Here is a 19996-nt window from a genome sequence, read left to right as displayed (position 1 = left end):
TGAGGAATCATTTTTAAATATTTCAGATTTGGTCACCTCTCAGGTCAGAATCATTCAGTGGCTTCTCTCATATTTAGAATAAAGTCCAAAATCATTATAATTTATACAAAACCATGTGTAATCTTGAATTTTCCTCCCTGTCATCAGCTCTTACAACTACTCTATTTTTCAGTGTGTATCATCTACACTGGCATTCTCTTGACTTGCAACCTCAAAAACCTTTTTCTTTAATACTCTTTGGAATGACTGGGGGGGGCAGTCTTCAAATACACAATATCAATGTGGTAAAATATTTCAAATCCATAGTAAGCTGTGTGACAGGGAAATAATGACCATTGCAGAGATGTCCTCACCCTTAGAACAGTTTCAATCTTTCTAATTTAATACAAAAAATGAAAACTGAAACAAACAAGTTAAATTTTTGTAGAAACACTAGTTGAATATTAATATCCTCTTATACACTCACAAGCACACACACATGCAAAAGCACACACAAACACCTACATGCACATGCACAATTAAGGAAGTGCTCATCAATTCTTATTTTTCCAAGTGTCTCTTTCATATGTATATATTTTAATTTTATCAAATGGATTTTTTCAGCACCGGTGGATGTCTTCTGTGAACACTTCCAGATCTTCTCTCCATTGTGTTCTGTGCCCTGTATGAGGCTGTCCTATACAACTATGACAAACAGCAACCTGTTTGTCATAAGGGTGGCAATGAGATCTAAATACATTCCTCTACCAAAGGAGAGATTGTTCCCTTCTCATTGTTCTCTCTGTCTCTGTGTTCAGGGCACTTGTTCTATGCAATTACTCCATCTTCTTACCCCTTAGGATTAATATTAGGTATGTTTCACAGCTGTTAATATCCCCAAGTTATTATACAAGGTGTAAGTCTCTCGTGGGATCTCTACAACCAATTAATGTCTTTGTAAATATGCCCTTTATTAAATTGTCCTCAACTTACCCAACTTGAGTGTTTTATTTGTATTTGAGTAGAACCTTTACAGAAATACAGCTGTTAAAATGGTTAAATACATTAATTCTTTATAGATCTTTGCAAATATTTTACTTTGAGATTTTGCATGTTTTCATGAGTAACATTTGTCATAGTATCCACATTAGAACTATGGGGCAGGTACTAAATTTACTGCTTTTAAGAATTTCTCATTTGGGCAGTCCGGAAAGCTGGAACATTTTTAGACTTAGAGGTTGTTTTGTAAACTTGTGTCTGTGGATATATAATTTTGACCAAATATAGGAGGAATAAAGTCTTTGTTTTTGTATTTTCCTCAGTTTATTATTGATTTAATTAAGAACCAGTTTAAAGGCACCATAAAAGCCACATGGCAATCCAAGTGGGATAACTAGCATATTGGTCAACAACTGTTACATATACCTGTCAAAACATCCCCTAATCATGAGTTCTCCTACATTGGGTTCAAAATTTGGACTCAAATGGTCTGTGTAGTCAATGCCATTTTGACATTTTCTTAAAGAATTATTATGGATCTACAGGTACTCAAATTATGGTAGTTATGTACTGAGGAATATAAATGATTAAATCTAAATCTCGTGTTCCCTTAAATTCTAAATATTAATTGTTGAGTTCTATAGATACTTTTTATTCAGATGATTATATGAAATTTCTCCTTCAATCAATAATGTGGAAATTTATATTCATATATTTTCTAATAATGAACCACCCTATGCCCACAACACATTCAACTTGATTGTTTTGCAACTTCTTTGAAATTCTGTCTTTAGATGTGTTTGATAAAATTTTGTTTAGGATTTTTGCAAATACATTTAAGAAGTGAGGTTAGCTTATAACTTTCATCTTTTCTATAGTCTTTCAGTATTTTGGCATTAATGTTATAAAAGCCCCATAAATGATTTTCAAAGCAAGGCTTCTTTTTTACATTATCTGAAAAAGTTTAATGATATTTGAATTTCTTTTCCCCAAGCACTTAAAAGAATATACCTGTAAAATCACCAGGCTTGCTTTTTGTAATTATTTTGTTTTGTTTTTCTTTTATTTTTGGTGGGAGCAAGTTTTCAACTAATTCAATGTGAATAATTAAAAGTATAGAAATAGACTATTCTCTTTGGAGTCAGGTTTAATAGTTTGTATTTTTAGATACTTTTACATTTCTGAATTCATTGGCATGCATGTGCTTATGTTTGTATCTAAATATACATCACATCTATAATTATATATCCTGTTTCACTTCCTAAAAAAAGTAGTGTATGTCCATAATATTTTTTAATCAGCAACTAATGACAAGTTCTGAAATCTGACCATGAGAGTGTTTGGGAAAGATGGAGTGAAAAATCATAGGTTTTTGGAAGGTCAGAATAATGGGATGTGGGGCAATTGAACCAAGTATAGTGGTGAAACACAAAGTGCTATATGTTTCAATGAGTATGGGGAGCTACAAAAGTGAGGCCACAAAAGACAGAGAGAAGAAGACATGGTATGTGGTAATTCAAATAAAAGTAATATTGTTTCAAAATATCATCAAGATGTGACATAGACACATTTCCTTCTTTCAAGCTCTAAGGTCAAATATCTGACACTAGCATTTACACATAGATAACTAAACATAAATTGATATTTAACTAAAATTTTATATGTATATATAATTTCTCTAACTAATGAAAAGTGTCAAGTTGTCAGGAAATCAATTATACTGTATCATCTTTTGAAATTTTCAGTGCTAAGTATATTTTTCAGGGGCCATTACTTAATCTGCTACTATTAAACATTTTTAAAATTAATGATTGGGGTGATGAACCAGAGTGTCTTTATGAAATTTGCTGATGACACCAATTTGGTAGGACAATTAGCACATTTAAAAACTGGATTAAAATTCAAAATGACCTTGATGAGTTGGAGAGGAGCCTGGATATAAACAAGATGAAATTGATTAAGTTCCTGTAGAGTAATTCATTTAGGCTATTTCACATTTACAGTGGCCAAGCCATTATGCAACTCTGATCAGAACTTTTAACCCAAATAGTTTAAATGATCTATTTCATTGCAGTTCAGTAACAGCAATTTGAAGTCAAGATTTTTGTGCATCCAACTGGCATAAAAACTAAGTTATTAGTTTAATCAAAATGATGTTACTGCCAGGGTTCTTCAAGGTATGAATGCCAAGGTTTAGATGGAAATATATCTACCGGAAATCACTTAGGACATGACAGTTTTTCTAAATTGATTAAAAAAAATCACTGGAGAAGTCAAAACTACCATGTAAGTTGACAAAGGTGTTAAAAAGGAAAATAGTGTTCAACACATGATTACAAGAAATTTGGTAAGTGTTTTTTATATGTAACTTCATGTTTTGGAGAGAATTTCTATATCTGAACTGTGGTGTCAAGACTTTGAAAAATGAATTATCTGTGAATAAAGTATTTTATGTATAAGTAAACTAGCTTAAGTAATAGTTATGAATATTTAACAAAATAACTTTAGAATTCAGAAGTAACATTAACATGATTTCTTTAATGGAATTGTTAAAATTTTGGCGTCAAGGTCTATAATGAGAATCTCACACAAATTTTCAATTACAAGGAGAGAAAGTTTTCACACAGATCCAGAAATTTTGTCAATATCCTGAAACTCATCCATGATACCCTTCCTCTGGTCAATATATTCAAGGTTAAGAAACATAAGAATTGTCTTCTCAATATATATAGTTTCAGGGTGCTTCTATTTTTTTCTAATTAATAGACTTTATTACCTAGAGCAGTTTGAGGTTTATAGAAATATTGAGCACAAGTACAGAGAGTTCTCCTCTAAACCACAGTTTCCCGTATTATTAGCATTTTGAATTAGTATAGTGAATTTGCTACAATTGGGGAGCAACAGTGAAAAATTATTAACTAAAGCTCATACTTTACAGTAAAATTAACTCTTTGTGTTGGACAGTTTTATGGGTTTTGCCAAATGCATATCATGTATCCACTATTACAGTATCATACAGAATTTATTGCCCTAAAAATCTGTACTCAGATATATCCATCTTTCTTTTCCTTTCTCCAATCCCTGGCAACAACTAATCCTTTTGTTGTCTTTATACTTTTGCATTTTTCAGAATGTCATGTAGCTGGAATCATGCAGTATACAGTCTTTACAAATTGGTTCTTTCACTTAACAATATGCATTTAAGTTTCTTCCATATCTTTTCATGGCTCAATAGCTCATTTCTCTGTATTCCATTGTATGAATGATCCATAGTTTGCTTATCTATTCACCTATTGAAGGACATCCTTGTTGCTTCCAACTTTTGGCAATTATGAATAATTGATATAACTTGCTATAGATATCTGTGTTGTTGTTTTTGTTTGGACAACACTTTTTGGTAAATATCTATGAGTACAATTGTTGGAATGCATGGGTAAAACTATGTTTAGATTTATAAGAAACTGCCAAACTGTCTTTGAAAGTAACTGTACTGTGTTACATTTCTGCTTGCAAAGAATGAGAGTTCTCTTTCTCTACATCCTCTCCAGCATTTGATATTGTCATGGTTTTAGATTTTAGCCATGTTAATAAGTGTGAGTGGTATCTCATTTTAATCTGCAATCCACTATTCATATATGATGTTGATATTTGCCATCTATATATATCCTTTGGTAGGGTATCTATTAAGGTCTTCTATACACTTCTTAATTGGGTTGTTTGTTTACTTAATGTTGATTTTTAATAGTTATTTGTATTTCTTAAATACAAGTTGTTTAGCATATATATATATATATATATAAAATGCAAATATTTGGTCCCAGTGGGTAGGTCATGTTTTCACTCTATTAATGGTGTTATTAACAAAGCAGATTTTTAAAAATTTCAATGCAACCTAACATTTTTTTTATTCATTGTGATTTTGGTGTTGTATTTGATAACTCACTGCCATACCCAAGGCCACCTAGGTTTTCTCCTTTGTTATCTTCTATAACTATTTTATAATTTATGTTTTACATTTGTTTATAATTTCTGGTCTGACATATAAAGAGCTTGGAGATTTTCTCTCCTGTTCTCACAACAAGACCAGAGTTCAAAAAAACTGAAAATCAACAATATTTCTCGAGAGTTACAAAGATTTGAGAAGATGGTGGAGGAGTAAGACATGGATATAACCTTCCTCCCCACAGATACACCAGAAATACAACTACACGTGGAACAACTCCTACAGAACACCCACTGAACCCTGGCAGAAGACCTAAGACCTCCCAAAAGGCAAGAAACTCCCCACGTACCTAGGTAGGGCAAAAGAAAAAAGAATAAACAGAGACAAAAAGATAGGGACGGGACCTGCACCAGTGGGAGGGAGCCGTGAAGGAGGAAAGGTTTCCACACACTAGAAGCCCCTTCGCAGGCGGAGACTGTGGGTGGCACAGAAGGGGGAAGTTTCACAGCCACAGAGGAGAGCGCAGCAACAGGGGTGCAGAGGGCAAAGCGGAGAGATTCCCGCACAGAGGATTAGTGGTGACCAGCACTCATGAGCCCAAGAGGCTTGTCTGTTCACCCGCCCAGGTGAGTGTGGCTGGGAACTGAGGCTCAGGCTTTGGTCGATAGAAGTGAGAGGACTGGGGTTGGCAGCGTGAACACAGCCTGAAGGGGTTAGTGCACAACAGCTAGCCGGGAGGGAGTCCGGGGAAAAGTCTGGACCTACAGAAGTGGCAAGAGACTTTTTCTTGTCTCTTTGTTTCCTGGTGTGTGAGGAGAGGGGATAAAGAGCGCTGCTTAAAGGAGCTCCAGAGACGGGCGCTAGCCGCAGCTATCAGCCCGGACCCCAGAGATGGGCATGAGATGCTAAGTCTCCTGCTGCCGCCACCAAGAAGCCTGTGTGCAAGCACAGGTCACTATCCACACCTCCCCTCCCGGGAGCCTGTGCAGCCCACCACTGCCAGGGTCCCGAGATCCATGAACACCTTACCCAGGAGAGCACACGGCCCACCTCAGGCTGGTGCAATGTCACGCCAGCCTCTGCTGCCGCAGGCTCACCCTGCATCTGTACCCCTCCCTCCCCCCACCTTGAGTCAGCCAGAGCCACCGAATCAGCTGTTCCTTTAACCTTGTCCTGTCTGAGCAAAGAACAGATGCCCTCAGACGACCTACACGCAGAGGCGGAGCCGAATTCAAAGTTGAACCCCAGGAGCTGTGCGAACAAAGAAGAGAAAGGGAAATTACTCCCAGCAGCCTCAGAAGCAGTGGATTCAAGATCCACAATCAACTTGATGTTCCCTGCATCTGTGGGATACCTGAATAGACAACGAATCATCTCAAATTGAGGAGGTAGACTTTGGGAGCAAGAAATATTATTATTTCCCCCTTTCCTCTTTTTGTGAGTGTGTATGTATATGCTTCTGTGTGAGATTTTGTCTGTATAGCTTTGCTTTCACCATTGGTCCTGGGGTTCTGTCCATCTGTTTTTTTTTTTTTTTTTTTTGTGGTACGTGGGCCTCTCACTGCTGTGACCTCTCTCATTGCAGAGCACAGGCTCCGGATGTGCAGTCTCAGGGGCCATTGCTCACGGGCTGAGCCACTCTGTGGCAAGTCAGATCCTCCCGGATGGGGGTAGAAACCCACGTCCCCTGCATCGGCAGGAAGACCCTCAACCACTCTGCTACCAGGGAAGACCCTGTCCAGTTTTTTTTTTTTAATTTAAAACAATTTATTTCTTATTAGTTATTTTTTATTTTAATAACTTTATTTTATCTTACTTTATTTTATTTTATCCTCTTTCTTGTTTTCTTTCTATTTTTTCTGCCTTTTATTCTGAGCTGTGTGAAGGACAGGCTCTTGGTGCGCCAGCCAAGAGTCAGTGCTGTGCCTCTGAAGTTGGAGAGACAACTTCAAGACACTGGTCCACAAGAGACCCCCCCAGCTCCATGTAATATTAAATGGTGAAAGTCTCCTAGAGATCTCCATCTCAACACCATCACCCAGCTTTATTCAACGACCAGCAAGCTACAGTGCTGGACACGCTATGGCAAACAACTAGCAACACAGGACCACATCTTAATCCATTAGCAGAGAGGCTGCCTAAAATCATAATAAGTCCACAGACACCCCAAAACACACAGCCAGACATGGACCTGCCCACCATAAAGACAAGATCCAGACTCATCCACAAGAACACAGGCACTAGTCCCCTCTACCAGGAAGCCTTCACAGCCCACTGAACCAACATTAACAACTGGGGACAGACACCAAAAACAACAGGGAATATGAACCTGCAGCCTGCAAAAAGAGACCCCAAACACAGTAAGATAAGCAAAATTAAAAGATGGAAAAACACACAGCAGATGAAGGACCAAGGTAAAAATACACCAGACTTAACATATGAAGGGGAAATAGGCAGTCTACCTGAAAAAGAATTCAGAATAATGATAGTAAAGATGATCCAAAATCTTAGAAATAGAATAGAGAAAATGCAAGAAACATTTAACAAGGATCTAGAAGAACTAAAGAGGAAACAAGCAATGGTGAACAACACAATAAATGAAATTAAAAATACTCTAGAAGGGATCAATAGCACAATAACTGACATAGAAAAATGGATAAGTGACCTGGAAGATAAAATAGTGGAAATAACTAATGCAGAGCAGAATAAAGAATAAAAGAATGAAAAGAACTGAGGACAGGCTCAGAGACCTCTGGGACAACATTAGATGCACCAACATTCGAATTATAGTGGTCCCAGAAAAAGAAGAGAAAAAGAAAGGGACTGAGAAAATATTTGAACAGATTATAGTTGAAAACTTCCCTAATATGGGAAAGGAAATAGTTAATCAAGTCCAGGAAGCACAGAGAATCCCATACAGGATAAATCAAAGGAGAAACACGCCAAGACACATATTAATCAAACTATCAAAAATTAAATACAAAGAAAACATATTAAAAGCAGAAAGGGAAAAAAAAATAATAACACACAAGGGAATCCCCATAAGGTTAACAGCTGATCTTTCAGCAGAAACTCTACAAGCCAGAAAGGAGTGGCAGGACACATTTAAAGTGATGAAGGAGAAAAACCTACAACCAAGATTACTCTACCCAGCAAGTATCTCATACAGATTTGAGGGAGAAATTAAAACCTTTACAGACAAGGAAAAGCTGAGAGAGTTCAGCACCACCAAACCAGCTTTACAACAAATGCTAAAGGAACTTCTCTAGGCAAGAAACAGAAGAGAAGGAAAAGACCTACAATAACAAAGTCAAAACAATTAAGAAAATGGAAATAGGAACATACATATAGATAATTATCTTAAATGTAAATGGATTAAATGTTCCCACCAAAAGACACAGACTGGCTGAATGGATACAAAAACAAGACCTGTATATATGCTGGCTACAAGAAACCCACTTCAGACCTAGGGACACATACAGACTGAAAGTGAGGGGATAGAAAAAGATATTCCATGTAAATGGAAATCAAAAGAAAGCTGGAGTGGCAATTCTCATATCAGACAAAATAGACTTTAAAATAAAGACTATTAGAAGAGACAAAGAAGGAAACTATATAATGATCAAGGGATCCATCCAAGAAGAAGACATAACAATTGTAAATATTTATACACCCAACATAGGAACACCTCAATACATAAGGCAAATAATAACAGCCATAAAAGGGGAAATTGACAGTAAAATGATCATAGTAGGGGATTTTAACACTCCACTTTCACCAATGGACAGATCATCCAAAATGAAAATAAATAAGGAAACCCAAGCTTTAAATGATACATTAAACAAGATGGACTTAATTGGTATTTATAGGACATTCCATCCAAAAACAACAGAATACACATTTTTCTCAAGTGCTCATGGAACATTCTCCAGGATACATTATATCTTGGGTAACAAATCTAGCCTCGGTAAATTTAAGAAAATTGAAGCCATATCAAGTGTCTTTTCCGACCACAACATTATGAGACTAGATATCAAGAACAGGAAAAGATCTGTAAAAAATACAAATACATGGAGCCTAAACAATACATTGCTTAATAACGAAGTGATCACTGAAGAAATCAAAGAGGAAATCCAAAAATACCTAGAAGCAAATGAGAATGTAGACACGATGACCCAAAACCTATGAGCTGCAGCAAAAGCAGTTCTAAGAGGGAAGTTTATAGCAATATAATCCTACCTTAAGAAACAGGAAGCATTTCAAATAAACAACCTAACGTTGCACTTAAAGCAATTAGAGAAAGAAGAACAAAAAGACCCCAAAGTTAGCAGAAGGAAAGAAATCATAAAGATCAGATCAGAAATAAATGAAAAAAAAAATGAAGGAAACAATAGCAAAGATCAATAAAACGAGAAGCTGGTTCTTTGAAAAGATAAACAAAATTGATAAGCCATTAGCCAGACTCATCAAGAAAAAAAGGGAGAAGACTCAAATCAATAGAATTAGACATGAAAAAGGAGAAGTAACAACAGACACTGCAGAAATACAAAAGATCATGAGAGATTACTAAAAACAAATCTATGCCAATAATATGGACAACCTGGAAGAAATGGACAAATTCTTAGAAATGCACAAACTGCCAAGACTGAACCAGGAAGAGATAGAAAATATGAACATACCAATCACAAGCACTGAAATTGAAACTGTGATAAAAAATTTTCCAACAAACAAAAGCCCAGGACCAGATGGCTTCACAGGCGAATTCTATCAAACATTTAGATAAGAGCTAGGACCTATACATCACAGACTCTTCCAAAATATAACAGAGGGAGGAACACTCCCAAACTCATTCTACGAGGCCACCATCACCCTGATACCAAACCCAGAAAAGGATGACACAAAGAAAGAAAACTACAGGCCAATATCACTGATGAGCATAGATGCAAAAATCTTCAGCAAAATACTAGCAAACAGAATCCAACAGCACATTAAAAGGATCATACACCATGATCAAGTGGGGTTTATTTCAGGCATGCAAGGATTCTTCAATATATGCAAATCAATCGATGTGGTACACCATATTAATAAATTGAAGGAGAAAAACCACATGATCATCTCAATAGATGCAGAGAAAGCGTTCAACAAAATTCAACACCCATTTATGATAAAAACCCTGCAGAGAGTAGGCAGAGGGAACTTTCCTCAACATAATAAAGGCCATATATGACAAACCCACAGCCAACATCGTCCTCAATGGTGAAAAACTGAAACCATTTCAACTAAGATCAGGAACAAAACAAGGTTGCCCACTCTCACCACTATTATTCAACCTAGTTTTGGAAGTTGTAGCCACAGCAATCAGAGAAGAAAAAGAAATAAAAGGAATCCAAATTGGAAAAGAAGAAGTAAAGCTGTCACTGTTTGCAGATGACATGATTCTATACATAGAGAATCCTAAAGATGCTACCAGAAAACTACTAGAGCTAATCAATGAATGTGGTAAAGCAGCAGGATACAAAATTAATGCACAGAAATCTCTGGCATTCATATACACTAATGATGAAAAATCTGAAAGTGAAATTTAGAAAACACTCCCATTTACCATGGCAAAAAAAATAATAAAATATCTTGGAATAAACCTACCTAAGGAGAAAAAAGTCCTGTATGCAGAAAAGTATAAGACACTGATGAAAAAAAGTAAATATGGTACAAACAGATGGAGATATATACCATGTTCTTGGATTGGAAGAATCAACATTGTGAAAATGACTCTACTACCCAAAGCAATCTACAGATTCAATGCATTCCCTATCAAACTACCACTGGCATTTTTCACAGAACTAGAACAAAACATTTCACAATTTGTATGGAAACACAGAAGACCCCGAATAGCCAAAGCAATCTTGAGAATGAAAAATGGAACTGGAGGAATCAGGCTCCCTGACTTCAGACTATACTATAAGTCTACGGTAATAAAGACAGTATAGTAGTAGCACAAAAACAGAAATATAGATCAATGAAACAGGATAAAAAGCCCAGAGGTAAACCCACACACATATGGTCACCTTATCTGTGATAAAGGAAGCAAGATTATACAGTGGAGAAAAGACAGCCTCTTCAATAAATGTTGCTGGGAAAACTGGGCAGCTTCATGTAAAAGAATGAAATTAGAACACTCCCTAACACCATACACAAAAATAAACTAAAATTTGATTAAAGACCTAAATGTAAGGCCAAAAACTATCCAACTCTTAGAGCAAAACATAAGCAGAACACTCTATGACATAAATCACAGGAAGATCCTTTTTGACCCAACTGCTAGAGAAATGAAAATAAAATCAAAAATAAACAAATGGGACCTAATGAAACTTAAAAGCTTTTGCACAACAAAGGAAACCATAACAAGATGGAAAGACAACCCTCAGACGGGGAGAAAATATTTGCAAATGAAGCAACTGACAAAGGATTAATATCCAAAATTTACAAGCAGCTAATGCAGCTCAATAACAAAAAAACAAACAACCCAATCCAAAATTGGGCAGAAGTCTTAAATAGACATTTCTCCAAAGAAGATATACAGATTGCCAACAAACACATGAAAGAATGCTCAACGTCATTAATCATCAGAGAAATGCAAATCAAAACTACAATGAGATATCATGTCACACTGGTCAGAATGGCCATCATCTAAAAATCTAGAAACAATAAATGCTGGAGAGGGTTTGGAGAAAAGGGAACACTCTTGCACTGCTGGTGGGTAAATTGGTACAGCCACTATGGAGAACAGTATGGAGGTTCCTTAAAATACTACAAACAGAACTACCATATGACCCAGCAATTCCACTACTGGGTATATACACTGAGAAAACCATAATTCAAAAAGAGTCATGTACCAAAATGTTCATTGCAGCTCTATTTACAATAGCCAGGACATGGAAGCAACCTAAGTGTCCATCAACAGATGAATGGATAAAGAAGATGTGGCACATATATACAATGGAATATTACTCAGCCGTAAAAAGAAACGAAATTGAGTTATTTGTAGTGAGGTGGATGGACTTAGAATCTGTCATACAGAATGAAGTAAGTCAGAAAGAGTAAAACAAATACTTTATGCTAACGCATATATGTGGAATCTAAGAGGAAAAAAAAAAGTCATGAAGAACCTAGGGGTAAGACGGGAATAAAGACACAGACCTACTAGTGCATGGACTTGAGGATATGGGGAGGGGGAAGGGTAAGCTGTGACAAAGTGAGAAAGTGGCATGGACATATATACACTACCAAACGTAAAATAGATAGCTAGTGGGAAGCAACCACATAGCACAGGGAGATCAGCTAGGTGCTTTGTGACCACCTAAAGGGGTGGTGTAGGGAGGGTGGGAGGTAGGGAGATGCAAGAGAGAAGAGATATGGGAACATATGTATATGTATAACTGATTCACTTTGTTATAAAGCAGAAAGTAACACACCTTTGTAAAGCAATTACACTCCAATAAAGATGGTAAAAAAACAAAAGCAAAAAGAAAACAATATTTCTTAGATTCACCAGAGAAATGAGGTAACAGAGCAAACTTCAGCTCTCAAAACTAGAGAGACAGATAGGTAGATACAAAGAACCACAGCTTATGGGGAATAGAAGCCCAGAAGCAGAATCCTACAAATGGATCCAGTATCAGAAGGAACACTTTAAATTGTAATTGATGGATTGCTGGAGGCTCAGTGTAGACTAGCTTGAGATTTTAAATTACAAGTGAGCCAAGAGGGGAAAAAAAAAAAACTTACAAAGGAACAAAGATAAGAATTATATCAAACTGCTTATCAGAAACCATGCAAGCAAGAATACAGTGAAGTGAAATATTTAAACTGCTGAAAAAAAATCACCATCATTGACTTAGTATTTTTTAACCAGTGAAATTACCCCTCAAAAGTGAAAGAGCAGTAAAGAATCTCTCATACTAAAATTGAGGGTCATTTTTAACAGTAGAACTACCTTGCAATAAGTGGCCAATAAGGACTTTGAGGAGAAGGAAAATAAGTCAGAAATTCTGATCTACATAATGAAAGGGAAAATGTTAGAGAAAGAGTAAATGAAAGTAAAATAAAATATTTTAATTTTCTTATTCATTCATTGGGGTTTGGGGAATGGAGATAATCTAATTCTAAATATTTATTTTAATTTATTAATTTGAATAATTTTATAAAAAGATGGTTTCCATAGTATACTCTTTGGTTATCCAGTGCTATATAGGTCATATGGTGATACAGGATAGATGCTTGATTCTTTCCCAGTAACCAAGTTTTAATATCAGTAAAATCTCATGAACTTGATAAAGCTCTATACTGATTTATGATACATATCTCAGCAAAGTAGGAATAGAAAGAAACTTTGTAATCTTGATAACGTCATACTAAAATACTACAGCTAACATTATTCTTAATGGTGAAAGACTAGGATGAAATATTTGAACAACACATATCTGATAAAGGACTTATATCCTGAATATGTAAAGATTTCTTACAGCTTATTAATAAAAAGAAAAATAATTTAATAAAAATTGCTAAAAGATTGAAGCTATACCTCACCCAACAAGAAATTTAGCTGATACTTAAGCACATGATAATGTAGTCAGTATTATTAGTCTTTAGGAAATGCATATTAATACCATGATGAGATACTTTACATTCCTAGTAGAATGATTGAATTTAAAATGACTGGTTATTACCAAATATTGGTGAAGAACTCTGATGCATTGCAATACAAACTAAGCTAGCTATTTTCAAAAATAATTTGACAATTTCCTATAAGGTTAAGCCTATGATTACCATGGAATAAGCAATTTCACTCTTAGGTCAGATACCAAAGTAAATTGAAACGTGTATCCCAAAGACAAGATTTCAGACATTTACAGCAGCTGTCTTCATACTCTCTGAAAATTTGATAAACTGTTGTATAACCATATAATGAAATGCAAATCAACACTAAAAAATGAATTGATTTCTGATAGACACAGTAGCATGATGTGATATTGTGATTTATAAGAAATATGTACTTGGTCTTTATCCCCTTTCTGGCATAGCACTCTTAAAACTCTTGAAATTTTCTAAGTAATGAAAATGATAGAGATGTCTTTTGTTATGTTCATGTTGTGACTTTTGGACCACACATAAGAATAGGGGCTGGTTGTCACAAGAACCCATCATCTCATTAGAGGGTTAGAACTTTCAGTCTCACCCCCTGATATTCTGGGAGGCAAGGGGGGCTGGAGGTTGAATGGATTACCAATGGTCATTAATTTAATTAATTATGTGTATGTAATGAATCCTCCATAAAAACCCAAAAGAAGAGGCTTCCAAGACCTTTTGGGTTGATGAACACATGGAGATTCGAAGAGAATGGCGAGTTGGAGACAGCATAGAAGCTTCATACCTTTCCATATCTCTTGCCCTATGTCTCTCCTTCATCTGACTCTTCCTGAGTTATATCCTTTTATAACAAACCAGTGATCTAGTAAGTAGAATGTTCCTCTGAGTTCTGTGAGCCACCCTAGCAATTAATGAACTCTGAGAAGAGGGTCGTGTGAACTCTTATTTATAGCCAATCTGTCAGAAGCACAGGTAACAACCTGGGCTTATGAGATGGGCTGTGGTGGGGGGGGGGCAGTCTTATGGGACTTAACCCTTAACTTGTGGGATCTGATGCTCTCCCCAGCTAGACAGTTTCAAAATGGAGTTAAATCATAGGACACCCAGCTTGCTTTTTGGTGTGGGAGCATCCCCCCAACATTGGGATTGGGACCAGGAACCCCAAAATAAATGGATAATTCTCAAAGACATTTGAAAGAAGCCAGCCTCCAAAGACTTCATATTATATGTTTTTATTTAATGTAATGATATAAAACAGTTTATATATTGCCAATAGAGGATATTAGAAGATTGGTTGCAAAGGGTCATAGAAGAACTTTATGGTTCTATAAATGTTCCATATCATGATGTGGTAGTGATTAAATGATTGCATACATTTAAAATTTGTATCAACTTGTATAATGAAACCTGGTTAATATGATTACATGAAAATCATACATCTAATAAAATCTGAAATAAATAAATAAAAGGGTAAATCATCTGAGTAAGATCATCTAATTCTAAGGGTAAAATGTTTTGCATTATTCTACACTTCCTTTTTTGGCAAATACTGTGATGTGTAATAATCATCATCATTATGCGTCCAAAAAGGATTTAATTTTTTAAGTTACTCATTGGAAATACAACCCCTAACATAAACAAGACTGCTCTTTCAGGGAACAGTTTCTTGAAGAAGTTTATTCTAGTCTGATGCTACACACATATTATCTTACTTCAGTGTCTATGTATGCTTCCAGACTTCAATTTTAATTTTATTTTGAGCCACATTTTCCAGCCTTGTTTTGCCACATCTTCAGACTCCACACAAGTTTTTATTCTGTTCTATAGCCTCTGATAGATTGCCTACCACTTAGATAGGCACTGCCCGCTCCTCTACATATCTGATATTTAGAAAAATATGATTTACCTTTAACATCCCTCTCTTCCACAGAATGTCCACCACAAAATTGTATCTTACTCTCCAGGAGGTGGAATACAGAAAAATGGAGAACTATAACACAATCGAAAAGTAATCAGCATTTAATAAATAATGTGTGTGTGTATTTCAGAAATTTTACATTTCAGAAATGATAAATGATATGCTATTCAAAATTGTATGGAAAATAAACATTATTCCATCTATAAGTTTACAACATATAAAAATTGAAATATAACAGATGTTAGACTTTTATGGATGGCAAATATCTGAAAATAAAACTTTCACCATTATTTTAAGGGGTTGTGAATGAGTACTCCCTCTCTTAATTCCTCCCTCTCTCCCTCTCTCTTTTTCCTCTCTCTTTTTCTCTTTATCACTCATACAAGAGACCTAGAGAGTAACTGAATGGCATAACTGAAAAATTAGATCATTTAATGTGGAACACTATTGCCAAAATGGAATATCTTTAAAATTCTAGAGCCAAAGACACATTGTACTGAATATCATGTTTTCTTATCTCTTAATAATGTTTCCTTGACTTCCTGAAAGTGGCAAAATTCTTTCTGTTTTTGGTATGATAACTTGGTGGAACTGTCAGAAAGATCAAATTTCCTTCAAAGTATTAGATTTTGTCACAGAATTCACAAGTACCAGTTCCCCTGAGGCAAATGTAAATATACTGTCAGTTTTTTGTGTTTGTTTGCTCCAACACTGTGATGTACTGTCTCTTGGGAAGTAGATTTGCTTCACTTACTTCTCAAAAGATTTACTGTGAACTAATAAAAATCACTTTAGAAAATTCAAGGTGAAATCAGTTTTAATCAACAATTGATTATGATTTTTTTGTTTCAAAATTGTTAAAGTTTTAGATATCAACTGAGATGATTAAAATAATTAAGGGGCTTCCCTGGTGGCGCAGTGGTTGAGAATCCGCCTGCCAATGCAGGGGACATGGGTTCGAGTCCTGGTCTGGGAAGATCCCACATGCCGTGGAGCAACTAGCCCCGTGAGCCACAATTACTGAGCCTGCGCGTCTGGAGCCTGTGCTCCCCAACAAGAGAGGCCACAATAGTGAGAGGCCCGCGCACCGCAATGAGGAGTGGCCCCCACTTGCCATAGCTAGAGAAAGCCCTTGCACAGGAACGAAGAGCCAACACAGCCATAAATAAATAAATAAATAAATAAATAAAAATAAGTAAATAAATAAATAATTAGGATGGTTAAAGTAATATTATGAATCTTTATCAATAAGCCAAATTATTTTATTCAGTTTAAAATCACTGTTGGCATCAAATAATTAACCATTTAAAGTAGACAAACTATTTTATATTCAACTAAAGTGTGATGGTAAAAATAAACAGGATTATTTGATAAAGTATAGAGCCATCATAAGTTCTAACATGTATACTTTGACATTACCTTAATAAATAGTAAAAAGCAAGAGAAACAAGACCAAGATAAAGTATAAATATAGTTTCTAATATTTAAGCTTCAAGAATTAAACAGAATATTATCTAAATTTGTAGGAAAATTTTAGGTAGTAGATATCTCAAGATTTAAGAAATATAATTGAAAATGTAGTAAAAAATATATAGGTACTTTATACACTCATATAAACACCCCCATGCACAATCACATCCACACTCACAAAGTCCAGACTTCATAAAAATGACAAATATCTGGCATGGTGATATTAACTAAGCACTTGCCATTTAACCTCATCTGAGATATATTCATAAAGGATATTAATTCAAAGTGCTGTTTATTTGTGGTGTCTTTGTCTAGTTTGCTATCAAGTTAATATATACCTCATCAAATTTGTTTGGAGCAATTTCCTTATCTTCCATTTCTGGGAAGAATTTTGAAGAATTCGTATAGATTTTTTTTTTAAACTTTCATAGAATTCACCTTTGAAAGAATCTGGGTTTTTCTTTATAGATTTTATTTGTAGAAAGTTTTAAAGTTACTAATTTAACCTTTTTAATTCTTAAAGAGTTATTAAAATTCAGTTTCCTATGAGCAAATTTTGTTAGTATTTCTCTTTCTAGGAATTTGTTCTTTTCATGTGTTAATCTGTTGATATACAGTTAGTGGAAATTCTCGTTTAATCCTTTGTATTTCTATGTTCCCTGTCATTCTTAATTTTGACAATTTGAGCCTTCTCTCTTTATTTTCTTGGCAATATATCTAAAGTTTGACAATATTGTTGATTTTTTAAAAAGGAAACAATTTCTGGGTGTTAATTTTCTCTATTATTTTTCTATTTTACATTCCATTTATTTCTTCCCTAATCTTTATAATTTTCTTTCTCTTGCTTGTTTTGGGTTAGATTGCTCTAATGTGCTTTTTGATTTCTTAAGGTGGAAGACTAGGTTATTGATTTGAGAGTTTTTCTTTTTCTTTTTTTAAATATAGGCATTTGCAGGTGTAAATTTTTCTTTGAGTACTGCTTTAGTCTCATCCCACAAGATTTGATGTATGGTTTATTTTCACTTTCAGTTATATCAGAGTTGTTTATAATTTCTCTTATGATTTCTTCTTTGATCTGTTATTTAGTGATGCAATTTAAGTTCTCACATGTTTATGACTTTTTCAATTCTTGTTCTGTTTTGTTTTTCTAATTTTGTCCCATTGTACTGAGATAACACACTTTGTATGAATCAAATTTTTAACAAGCTATAGTGTGATAGGAAAGGCATAAGGTAGAAATTATCATTCCAAAAAGGAGAAATTTGAAGCATAAAATGGGTCTTGGGTCCCAGGCAAGTCTGAAACTCAGTAGGACAAACTCCATAGATTCTAAGTCTTGAGAATAATTCTCTCTAAGCTTATACTCCACAATCTGGGTCCTCCAGACTGAGGTCCTGCTGTCTCACAGTGGGGAGGACCCCTTGGACTGCTCAGCCTCTGTGCCAACAGCCTTATCCTCCTGGCCTCTGCTTTCATGGATCTTCCCTCAAAGTCACTTTTTTTTCTTCATTTTTTTTCTACCTCTGTCTCTATCAGTCCTGGCTGACAACATTTCTGCTAGTATCAAATTCTCATAATCCTTGTTGGTCTTCTGCATAATTCATAGAAATCCAAGATATAACGTCTTCCCTACACCTTCCTTGAATAATCCATTCTGAGCTGCTGAGCTCTGCTGAGATGTTGATTAAATTCATAAATCACATGCTTGATCCCTTTTGTAAACTTATCCAATAGTTGTACAGCCACACCTTTAATGTTATCTTGAGAGCATGCTTTCTCATCTTTTGCTGCTACCTGAATAGGCTGATAATTCTCTAAATCTTCAAGTGTTCGTTACTTTTGCTTAACAATTCCTTCCTTGTCTTATTCTCTTTCCTCGCACATCCTACTGTAAGCATCAAGGAAAAACTAGGGCATACCTTCTACACTTTGTTTAGAAATCTTTTCAGTTAAAAATACAAGGTTGTTACTTACAAGTGCTACTTCCATCCAACAATAGAACGTAAATCACTCAAGTTCTTGCTACTTTACGAGTTCCTGATATCCAATAACGTGTTCTTCATTTCCATCTGAGAGCTCACTAGAGTCACCATGAACATTCATACTTCAACTGCTTATTCATGATTATCTGTATAAGATGACAGAAGCTTTTTCTACCATGTTCCTCACTTCTATTTGTGTACTCACCGTAATTGTGTTAAAAATCTGTATTTCTAACCCACTGTCTCTTTAAGGAAATCTAACTTTTTTTCCTATCAAGTGCTTCAAATTTCTTCCAGTCTCCACCCATTACCCAATTTCAAAGCCACCTTGATATTTTTAGGTATTTGTTACAGCAGCACCCAATTCCCAATATCAAAATCTGTATTAGTTTCCTAGGACTATTATTATAGTACCACAAACTGGGTAGATAAAAACAGCAGGAATTTATTCTCTCAGAGTTTTGTAAGCTAGAAGTCTAAAATCAAGGTGTCAGTAGGGTCAGTTCCTACTTGAGGCCCTCAGGGAAAATCCCATCGATGATTCTCTCCTAGCTTTTGGTCCTGGTCAGCAACCCTTGGCATTATTTTGTTTGTAGATACATCACTCCAATTTTTACCTCTGTCTTCATATTACATTCTCCCCGGTTACTCTGTTTCTTCCCAAAGCTGTCTTCCATCTTTGTGTACCTGTGTGCCCAAATTTCCCCCATCTTTCAAGGATACCAGGCATTGAATCAGGGCTCATTCTACCAGTATGACTTCATTGTAAGTTGATTACATCTGTAAATAACCTATTTCTAAATAAGGTCATATTTACGGATACTGAGGGTTAGGACTTGAACATATCTTTTGGGGGTACAAAATTCAACCTATAACAGTGTGCTTTAACATGCTCCCATAAATGTGTGTGCTTATTGGGTTTTTTAGCACTTTCTGTCAGTACAAGTTGCTTCAGTTCATCTTGTATCTTTACTGCCCATATCCTAAAATCAGTCCTTTCTCCAAAGAACTCTGGTTCCTTTTATTATAAATGGTATTAGAACCCAAGTTCTGGGTGCT

The sequence above is a fragment of the Mesoplodon densirostris genome, chromosome 3 (assembly GCF_025265405.1).
Source record: "Mesoplodon densirostris isolate mMesDen1 chromosome 3, mMesDen1 primary haplotype, whole genome shotgun sequence".
NCBI lineage: Eukaryota > Metazoa > Chordata > Mammalia > Artiodactyla > Ziphiidae > Mesoplodon > Mesoplodon densirostris.
The sequence above is the reverse complement of the archived record's forward strand: the minus strand, read 5'-3'. Positions refer to the sequence as shown.